The sequence below is a fragment of the Lolium perenne genome, chromosome 5 (assembly GCF_019359855.2).
Source record: "Lolium perenne isolate Kyuss_39 chromosome 5, Kyuss_2.0, whole genome shotgun sequence".
Classification (NCBI taxonomy): Eukaryota; Viridiplantae; Streptophyta; class Magnoliopsida; order Poales; family Poaceae; genus Lolium; species Lolium perenne.
The window spans coordinates 241822382-241834585 of record NC_067248.2 but is presented as its reverse complement, the minus strand read 5'-3'; positions in this window follow the sequence as shown (position 1 = coordinate 241834585).

Below are 12204 nucleotides of genomic sequence, written 5' to 3'. Positions count from 1 at the left end.
TCCTCAATCTCATATGAGAAAATTATTAATTCTTGTTACATGCTTATGCATAAAAGAGGAGTCCATTATCTGTTGTCTATGTTGTCCCGGTATGGATGTCTAAGTTGAGAATAATCAATAGCGAGAAATCCAATGCGAGCTTTCTCCTTAGACCTTTGTACAGGCGGCATAGAGGTACCCCTTTGTGACACTTGGTTAAAACATGTGCATTGCGATGATCCGGTAGTCCAAGCTAATTAGGACAAGGTGCGGGCACTATTAGTACACTATGCATGAGGCTTGCAACTTATAAGATATAATTTACATGATACATATGCTTTATTACTACCGTTGACAAAATTGTTTCATGTTTTCAAAATCAAAGCTCTAGCACAAATATAGCAATCGATGCTTTTCCTCTATGGAGGACCATTCTTTTACTTTCAATGTTGAGTCAGTTCACCTATTTCTCTCCACCTCAAGAAGCAAACACTTGTGTGAACTGTGCATTGATTCCTACATACTTGCTTATTGCACTTATTATATTACTCTATGTTGACAATATCCATGAGATATACATGTTACAAGTTGAAAGCAACCGCTGAAACTTAATCTTCCTTTGTGTTGCTTCAATGCCTTTACTTTGAATTATTGCTTTATGAGTTAACTCTTATGCAAGACTTATTGATGCTTGTCTTGAAGTGCTATTCATAAAAAGTCTTTGCTTTATGATTCACTTGTTTACTCATGTCATATACATTGTTTTGATCGCTGCATTTACTACATATGATTTACAAATAGTATGATCAAGGTTATGATGGCATGTCACTCCAGAAATTATCTGTGTTATCGTTTTACCTGCTCGGGATGAGCAGAACTAAGCTTGGGGATGCTGATACGTCTCCGACGTATCGATAATTTCTTATGTTCCATGCCACATTACTGATGTTATCTACATGTTTTATGCACACTTTATGTCATATTCGTGCATTTTCTGGAACTAACCTATTAACAAGATGCCGAAGTGCCAGTTGCTGTTTTCTGCTGTTTTTGGTTTCAGAAATCCTAGTAACAAAATATTCTCGGAATTGGACAAAATCAACGCCCAAGGTCCTATTTTGCCACGAAGCTTCCAGAAGTCCGAAGAGGAGACGAAGAGGGGCCACGAGGGGGCCACACCCTAGGGCGGCGCGGCCCCCCCCCTTGGCCGCGCGGCCCTGTGGTGTGGGGCCCTCGTGCCGCCTCCTGACCTGCCCTTCCGCCTCCTTAAAGCCTCCGTTGCGAAACCCCCAGTACCGAGAGCCACGATACGGAAAACCTTCCAGAGACGCCGCCGCCGCCGATCCCATCTCGGGGGATCCAGGAGATCGCCTCCGGCACCCTGCCGGAGAGGGGAATCATCTCCCGAAGGACTCTACGCCGCCATGGTCGCCTCCGGAGTGATGTGTGAGTAGTCTACCCCTGGACTATGGGTCCATAGCAGTAGCTAGATGGTTGTCTTCTCCCCATTGTGCTTCATTGTCGGATCTTGTGAGCTGCCTAACATGATCAAGATCATCTATCTGTAATTCTATATGTTGTGTTTGTTGGGATCCGATGAATAGAGAATACTTGTTATGTTGATTATCAAAGTTATATCTATGTGTTGTTTATGATCTTGCATGCTCTCCGTTACTAGTAGATGCTCTGGCCAAGTAGATGCTTGTAACTTCAAGAGGGAGTATTTATGCTCGATAGTGGGTTCATGCCTGCATTGACACCTGGGACAGTGACAGAAAGTTCTAAGGTTGTGTTGTGCTGTTGCCACTAGGGATAAAACATTGATGCTATGTCTAAGGATGTAGTTGTTGATTACATTACGCACCATACTTAATGCAATTGTCTGTTGCTTTGCAACTTAATACTGGAGGGGGTTCGGATGATAACCTGAAGGTGGACTTTTTAGGCATAGATGCAGTTGGATGGCGGTCTATGTACTTTGTCGTAATGCCCAATTAAATCTCACTATACTCATCATGATATGTATGTGCATGGTCATGCCCTCTTTATTTGTCAATTGCCCAACTGTAATTTGTTCACCCAACATGCTGTTTATCTTATGGGAGAGACACCTCTAGTGAACTGTGGACCCCGGTCCAATTCTCTATACTGAAATACAATCTACTGCAATACTTGTTCTACTGTTTTCTGCAAACAATCATCTTCCACACAATACGGTTAATCCTTTGTTACAGCAAGCCGGTGAGATTGACAACCTCACTGTTTCGTTGGGGCAAAGTACTTTGGTTGTGTTGTGCAGGTTCCACGTTGGCGCCGGAATCCCTGGTGTTGCGCCGCACTACATCCCGCCGCCATCAACCTTCAACGTGCTTCTTGGCTCCTCCTGGTTCGATAAACCTTGGTTTCTTTCTGAGGGAAAACTTGCTGCTGTGTGCATCATACCTTCCTCTTGGGGTTCCCAACGAACGTGTGAGTTACACGCCATCATAATCCAAATCTAGTATGAAACTTACTATCAAAGACTTTACTTGGCACAACAATGCAACAAAATTAAGATAAGGAGAGGTTGCTACAGTAGTAACAACTTCCAAGACTCAAATATAAAACAAAAATACTGTAGTAAAATGATGGGTTGTCTCCCATAAGCGCTTTTCTTTAACGCCTTTCAGCTAGGCGCAGAAAGTGTGTATCAAGTTTTATCAAGAGACGAAGCATCAACAACGGGGTTTGGAGTTTTCTCAACTATGCATTGTATCTTATCTATGTAAATTTCAGAGGCTCCCTTTTCATTAGTCTTAGGCTTGCTATTCTCGTCAAACAAATTTTCAGGGACAAGCCAAGCATAATTATTTTCTAGAGCTTCATGCATTCCTAGGAGCTTACTAGGTATCGGTACTTTAATCTCCCCACCATCATTAACATTATTAGTGTACCTTATTCTATCCATGTCCATCTTTTCAAGTGTTTTCTTAAAATCAGTGAACAAACCAAGCCTCTTATGTTTAATGAAAACTTTTCTAGCTTCTTTAGCTACCTCTTCAAATTCTCTAACAAGGACCTTTAAAACAAAATCTCTCTTTTCTCCCATCTCCATATCAGAAAGTGTAAGAAACATATGTTGTATTATGGGATTGAGATTAATAAATCTAGTTTCTAACATGTGTACCAAACAGGCAGAGGCACTTTCATAAGTAGGGATAGTTTTTGCCAAGGGTATATCTTCAAAATCTTCATCCATGCTAACATGGGTGAAAAATTCTTCTATATTATCTCTTCCAATGATAGACCCTTGTCCTACCGGTATATATTTAAGAGTAAACTTAGGAGGAAACATGATAAAATAAACAAAAAGCAAATAAAATAAATGCAAGTAACTAATTTTTTGTGTTTTTAATATGGAGAACGCAAACAAGATAGCAAATAAAGTAAAGCTAGCAACTATTTTTTTTGTATTTTTGATATAGTGCAGCAAACAAAGAAGTAAATAAAATAAAGCAAGACAAAACAAAGTAAAGTGATTGGAAGTGGAGACTCCCCTTGCAGCGTGTCTTGATCTCCCCGGCAACGGCGCCAGAAATTTAGCTTGACACGCGTACAGCACGCGACCGTTGGGAACCCCAAGTGGAAGGTGTGATGCGTACAACAGTAAGTTTCCCTCAGTAAGAAACCAAGGTTTATCGAACCAGTAGAAGTCAAGAAGCACGTTGAAGGTTGATGGCGGCGGAGTGTAGTGCGGCGCAACACCAGGGATTCCGGCGCCAACGTGGAACCTGCACAACACAACCAAATTACTTTGCCCCAACGTGACGGTGAGGTTATCAATCTCACCGGCTTGCTGTAACAAAGGATTAGATGTATAGTGTGGATGATGATATTTGCAGAAAACAGTAGAGCGAGAATTCAAGTAGATTGTATTCGATGTAAAAGAATGGACCGGGGTCCACAGTTCACTAGTGGTGTCTCTCCCATAAGATAAATAGCATGTTGGGTGAACAAATTACAGTTGGGCAATTGACAAATAAAGAGGGCATGACCATGCACATACATGTTATGATGAGTATTGTGAGATTCAATTGGGAATTACGACAAAGTGCATAGACCGCTATCCAGCATGCATCTATGCCTAAAAAGTCCACCTTCAGGTTATCATCCGAACCCCCTCCAGTATCAAGTTGCAAACAACAGACAATTGCATTAAGTATGGTGCTTAATGTAATCAACAAATACATCCTTAGACATAGCATTGATGTTTTATCCCTAGTGGCAACAGCACATCCACAACCTTAGAACTTTCGTCACCTTGTCCCTGCATTTAATGGAGGCATGAACCCACTATCGAGCATAAATACTCCCTCTTGGAGTTACAAGTAACGACTTGGCCAGAGCCTCTACTAATAACGGAGAGCATGCAAGATCATAAACAACACATAGATGATAGATTGATAATCAACATAACATAGCATTCATTATTCATCGGATCCCAACAAACGCAACATGTAGCATTACAAATAGATGATCTTGATCATGTTAGGCAGCTCACAAGATCCAACAATGATAGCACAATTAGGAGAAGATGACCATCTAGCTACTGCTATGGACCCATAGTCCAGGGGTGAACTACTCACACATCACTCCGGAGGCGACCATGGCAGTGAAGAATCCTCCGGGAGATGATTCCCCTCTCAGGAAGGGTGCCAGAGGCGATCTCCTGAATCCCCCGAGATGGGATTGGCGGCGGCGGCGTCTCTGGAAGGTTTTCCGTATCGTGGCTCTCGGTACTGGAGTTATTCTCGACGAAGGCTTATGTGGGCGGAAGGGTAGGTCAGGGGGCGCCACGAGGGGCCCACACGCTAGGGCCGCGCGGCCCTAGGCCAGGCCGCGCCGCCCTGTTGTGTGGCCGCCTCGTCGCCCCACTTCGTTTCCCTTTCGGACTTCTGGAAGCTTCGTGGAAAAATAAGATCCTGGGCGTTGATTTCGTCCAATTCCGAGAATATTTCCTTGCTAGGATTTCTGAAACCAAAAATAGCAGAAAACAACAACTGGCTCTTCGGCATCTCGTTAATAGGTTAGTGCCGGAAAATGCATAAATATGACATAAAGTATGTATAAAACATGTGTGTATCATCATAAAACAAGCATGGAACATAAGAAATTATCGATACGTTGGAGACGTATCAGTGCTCATTGTATGATGCCTATGCTACCTTGCTTTCCATGTTTGTACTTCTTCAGTGGTTCAATGGCCAATGATTTAACTATGGCACAACGGAAGGCAGGGTGCTACCCTCAAACTTAGTCGTGTGTACCATATTACTTGCACACTAGACTTAGTTTGCGGGCAGTCCCTTTGTCTGCCGTGTGATCCTACATATGAGGCCTCGTTTTGGTTTGTCTAGTGCATTGGCCAATGATTGAACAATGGCACACTGGAAGGCAAGGTGCTGCCCTCAAACTTTGTCATGTGTGTCATATTAGTGGCACACTAGACTTAGTTTGGGGATATGTAATATCCCAGGTATTGGGGTTACAAAAATAGAGGAAATAGATGTGTGCATTGCATTCATGCATAGAAAATCTGGGGAATTTTCGCGCTTTAAAGTAAAACAGTCACAGTAACTGAAGTTTCACTTGACCTTGGTGGAATTGAAGTAGCTCATCAAGTCAAGCGCTATAAACCTCAATGTGACTTTGCTAAAACCTTGTTTTGGGTAGAAATGATTTGATCTAAGGGGTTAGATCAAATGGAACCAATAATCAACACAACAACACTTTACTCAATGAACAATTACTTGATCTTATAAAATATTATAATATGGCAATCCTTGTCATAACATATGAACACCAATTCAATTGCAGATCAAGTAACAATAAAATGGAGAAGTCATTCTTGACTTATCCTTTCCATGACTTAAATCAATCCTTGATCCTACCAGGAACCTCATGGTATTCATTCTACTTTATTCTTGGAAACATAACAAGGAGATCAACTCTAGAAATATATCTTTCTCTATACCAAATAGTTAAGCATCAAACCTAGAGAGGTGAGAGTTCTATTATAATTATTAGAGAAGCATTAACAAACCTTGAGTTAAACCTTGGACATACATCCAAGTATTCAAATTATTATCTTTAAGAGTAACCCTAGGATATTATTCAAGACATTCCTAGAGAGAGAAACCATTTATTCTAAACATAGATATTGATGATCACATCAATCCCTATGGAGCCTAACTTTAGGTTAGTATTAAAGACCTTCCCAAATGAGAGAGACCAATCATACTAATTTTAGCCTTACTTATTTAAGAATCAAGGAAACCTTTGAACTAAAGTATTAGGAATAACCATTTCACCTTGGAGTGGTGAGATAACCTAATATCACATGGAATAACACCATATCCATGAATTGATAAAGAAAGGAGGAGATTAATTCAATCAAGATAGCCAAGTGGAGTTTTAGACTAGATACCTATTGAGATATTGTGAATACACCATAAACCCTAGAATAACTATTCCTATATGAGAGAACTCAAGTTATGGTGTTACACTCAAATTAATGAGGCAACACTTGGACTTGGGGAAGAGAACTATCTAGATACCCAGATGATTATATCATCATTCCCTGGAAAGAACCCTAAGAATTATCTCAGGCAAACTCCTGGGATATAAACTTTAGAGACAACCATAGTAATCCCATTCAAGAAGGTAAATTAGAAGAGCTATACCTTAATTGATCAATACAATGCTTGATCATGGGAGTGAGAAAACTAATTCTTGAGAGATCCTTAGGAAGCCAAACCTTGATCATTATAAATTGAGTGATGACCATAAACCCTAAGAACTTGAGGTAAAGATATCAAGAACAAGTTGATCATGTCTAATTCATGATCCTGCTCTTGAGGTATGTGAGGATAAGTTAAACCCTAATAGGATAAGCAGATATCATTCACCACATGAAATCATAGGGAGGTAACTAGTAAGCAACCCTAGACTTATATCCCAACCTTTACTTGTGAACCACTTGGTGATCATAAGTAGAATCCTACCATATCCATACTTCAGAAATTAAACAACCTAAGAAAACCTTAGAGTTAAACTCTATGCTTTATATGATGAGAAACCATATATCCATATGACCAAAGTTAACTATAAAAAGAACTATAACCAATGTAGTTACTTAAATGATAAATTGAGGTTAATAATAGAAGCCAATTGGTAGAAGATAAAACTAATTCTCAATATCATTGTAACTAGAGGAGAACATAAAATGTTAAGTAAACAACCACCTTATCATGGTTAGGGGAGATTAAACCCTAGCACATGCACTATGGTGTCATCTCATCTCTACAACCTAGAATTAAATTCCAACCCTAGTTTGTGTATCACTTGGGTGATCACAAATAAAACCTAAACCACAATTAAGATTCAACCCATGTGTTAATAGGTAAATAGCATTTGAACCCTAGATTTGCTCATCAAATTAAATCTTATGCTTCAATTCTTGAACATAAGAAAAACCTTGTGCTACATCATATGGTTAAACCCATATGTGTAGTGATCAACTATTTATCTTTGTAACCAAGATCAACCATGATGGAACAATACCTACCTTAGATGCTTTCAAAGATAATGATAGTGTTAACCTTAAAAGGGGGTTATAATAGAAGATATAAAACCCTAACAAGTTGGTGCTCACATAAAGTCATATGTAATCATCCACTTCTCAAATGGAAACCAAGTCTTAATAATAATCTCTGAAATAATTTGGGTTGAAAGCATCAACCATAATCATTCAAAATAAAATTGATACACAAGATAAGAGAAATTAAAATAGTGCATAAAAAAATCATGCTTAATTAAAAATTTACAATAAAGCTCACTTATGTCAAATGGTTATTCCAGAATAACTCAGAAATACAAAGGCCCTTTATTTAGTCATAAAATGTTCACAGTATAATTACCTGCAGGGTATAAAAATAATTTGAATTGGATTTATAAACAGAATTCAAAACACTAAAAAGAGAAAAAGAAAACAGAAAAGAAAATAAGAGAGAAGAGAGGCTTACCGGATGGGCCACCGCAGCCCAGCACCACAACCCACTAAGCAGCCCAGCAGCAGCCCACATTCCTGCCAAACCGTAGCCCAACTTCAGCCCATACCTCTTCGTTGAAAAATCAACGAGAGGATCTCGTCCTCATCCCCTCCGTGCGCAGGAGGCCACGGCGACGCCGTGCTCGTCTTCCCCTTCGTGCTGTCGATCTCCCCTTGCTCCAAACCGTGACGAGGCTCGTCTCTGGAGCCCTATAAATACCCCACGACGAACCCTAGCTTCGGTTTGCTTCCTCCTCATCTCAATTTCCCCCATACCGGAACCTAGCTCGCCGGTCACCATTAACGCCGGCGATTGAAGCCTTCCCTATCCATGCCAAGCACACCACCGTGACCACCGTACTCGACTTGCTACGCTCACGGAAGGAATCGAGCCGCCGTGATCAAAATCGACGCCGACGAGCTCATCTTCCCGAAGGCCGGCGACATCAAATTCCGGCGAACTAGACCCCGGCGAGCTTCTCCGACCACATCATCGTGTTCCTGGTAATCTCCTGAGTCCTCTGGAAGTCTCGCCTTGCTCGATTCATCGCCGTAGCCTCGCCGTATCATCCATCCTGTAACTGCCGCCGCCGCACCTCACCGTCGAGCGAGCTCCGGCGACCCAAAGTCAGCGGCGCCGCCACCACGCGGTCCGTCTCACTTTCCTGATTCCATCGAGCACGCGCACGCCCTCGCGGGACCACGGGAACGCCGGCGCCGTCCATCACTGGTCGCCGGCCAAGAGCTTCCTGGCCACGCCAGCAAATTTGACCCAGTCCACGCTGATGTGGCGTCTGACCTGGCCATTGGCCCACCGGTCAGTGTCCCTGCGGGTAGTCTGGCCGGGTACGTTTAGTAGTTTCTGTTTTATTTCAAATTCAATAATTGCTGAAACTTCAAATAAATTTAGAAAATCCAATGTAAGTCAGAAAAATAAAGATGAGATAGTAAAATTCTTAGAAAAGAAAACTCTATCCAATAAAAATATAAAATGAAATTTTTATTTTTAATAAAAATTCAATTGTTTAATACTTGTTATTTAAGCCTTTAATTTTAAATTCTAAATACAATTAAAAATTCAGAAATTAAGAAACCATTTATAAATTAAATAAAACCAGTAATCAAATAAAGAAAACATGAAAACTAATTTTCTTTATTTGCTATCCTATTAAATCATTATTAGGGAAATTTAAACCTAATTAATAATTACCTTAATTATTAATTCAATAAAAATAATAATATGACAAATTCAATATTATTTTTATTCCAAGTTACTAATAACTTCAACTTTTTTTAAAAAAAAGAAGTTATTAATCATAGAACTATATGGTAAATAGCAAACCCTAATTCAATGTGGAAAGATATTACAACCCTGTCATTTCATGTGAAACCCAAAACCCTAATTCAATTAGGAACCCCAAATCCATTACTTCATATGAACCCTAAAATTGTTTCCAAACCTAAAATCCTAAGTAACATGTGATCATGTTACTTCATTAGTAATCATAAATTCATATCTAGCAACTAAATACTAGTTCAAATACACATAAAATATGGGAACCCTATCACTACTAATTGGTATCCCATGTGTTCATCCTCATTAGACCTAACTAATCAAGTAGGGTTAACCAAGTGTAAACCCTAGATCCTATTACCAAAGCTATCATCCTTATTCATTCTGATTTAGCATCACACCATTGTGATGAACTCCAATAGCAACCATGCTAATATTGACATCATATCCCGTACACACTAAACCCTATTAGTGTGAGATAATTATTAAACATCCTATTTAGGAAACCACCATTCCTTACTTAGTGAATCCAATAACAAAACCTAGACAACCTCAACCTTAATTGTAATACTTCTTATTAATTAAGAAGTATGTTCTTCAAAAGTTAATCTTTTGAAGAAACTAAGGAATCATCATCAACCCTGCCTTATAGGACATATAAACCCTAGCTAGCTATCACCAGCAAAATGAACCCACCATGATAGCAACCATGTATAATTAATTGCTTAAGTTGTTTATGCTTAAGTAAAACCAATCAAGCCTAGTTGCTGATGAATCCAACCCTGTTGGAATCCATCTAATCCTTACTCCGGAAACTAAATGAAACCATAGTCAACCATAGAACCCCATCAACCTAATTATCATACTTATTCTTTATTAAAGAACATGTTCTTCAAAAGTTATTCTTTTGAAGTATATGATAATTAATCATTAACCATGCCATATAGTGCTAAAACCAACCACTATTCATTACATGTTAGGATTATACCAAATGTTATTGTTATGTGCTATTAGTGTTATTATTATGATTTATTACAGCACCTGTTTATGATGCCAAGCAACCAATCCTTAATAAGAACCTTGTTTGTGAATCACTCTAAAAGTGCAACACACCCTGAATCAATCATTACAACTCACTGATCCTAAATCATCGGGGTTAGGTCACGCTTAGAGCGATTGCATCTCATACTTATGCATTATTGCATCCTTGCCAATCTTTTAAACATCGTCCTTACCGGACGATGATGCTATTTCAGAATTTGGAGTTATTGCGTATCGAAGACCTTGTCTGCATAATCTTGCAGTCAAGAAAGGCAAGTTCATCGCTTGCTCATACCATTTGAGTATCTTTATCAAATTACATGCAAAGTACTATGATTATCACTATTGCATAAAAACCAAAACCACTACTTTCATAACTATGAATATGACTATGTGGTGGGCAATGGAACCATGGATTGTGTTGATATGGTGGAGGTTCCATTGCAAGGGTTTATATCCATCTAGGATTAAACAACAAATGTCGCCAGTGATTCTTGTGCCGTAATACCCGTGTTAACCATAAGATCCGGAGTGGGACGGAGTAGTCAAAAGTGTTTCCACCTCTCGTTCATCAACGGATGCGCTTTACCGTAGTGCACTTGTAATCCAAGGGGGCAAGCTGTTGAGGCTAGGGAGTCCTAAGTCCCCACGGCATTGTCCGTAGTACACTTGTCGCCCGAAGGAGCAAGATGGTGAGGCTGGGGAGTCCTAAGTCCCCACGGTATTGCGGTCTATGATGGGTTGCAGCTACCGGCGAAGGAGTTTGGTTCGATCCTAGACTGTCGTCGTGGTCGGGGTCCACCCTGAAATATATGGGAATAATGGGACCGGCGAGGACCCAGGGTCGGGGCATGCAACAAAGGGTGGGTGTTCGAGGTAGCGTAGGAACATGATTGGCTAGACCTTATACCGGGCCTCACACCAAAGGAAGTGTGGACGGGGAATATGCCCGGTTGGCACCAAGGTTAAGATCTCTTATGGGTAAAACAACACACCTCTGTAGAGTGTAATGAACCGTGACCTGTCACTCCCTGTTCCGAGATATGGAACTGCGAACGCGGCCGGAAAGGAGCTCCATGAAGTTCTAGTAAACCGGTGAAGGCTGACGGACATAGTTCTTCTGAATTAAAGCAACCTTTTTAAGAAATGGTTATGAAAACTTGCATTGGTATTAGACTTTCTGGTCTAATGCCGTAGCTAGTGCATTAAACACCTCTTTCCTATAATGAACTTGTTGAGTACGCTCGTACTCATCCCACTCTTAAATCCCCTGCTTAGATATGGAGGCATCGAAGGAGGATCTACAGTGCAACTCGAAGTCCGAGGAGTCAACAACTACTTCAAGAGACAGGACCCTGTCAGAGGAGTCAGATACCACATCCAACATGGAGAAAACCTAGTTTAGCCATAGAAGGGAACTAGCTTCCTAAACCTAGCTCATATTTAGCTATAATCTATTCTTAGCCTCTATAGCTAGGTAAATACTCTACAAATAGAGTTCGTGATAAGACTAGACTACGAGTCGTTCTTCTGGAGTTTATTTGCACTTTTACCTCGTTGTAAAGTAGGAGGCTGTGATGATCTTATGTAACAGAGTCAATGTTGTAATTCTATAGACATGCCTTGGACCCGCATATGTTTCTGTTGTACCACTCTGAGCGATATAATACTAGTGGAACGGTGTTTCATTGGTGTTATATCATACTTGCATACTACACCATGCAGTGGTATGCCGGGTCACCACAGTTGGTATCAGAGCAAATGCTTTGACCTTAGGATTAAAACCCTTTAAAGGAGACCT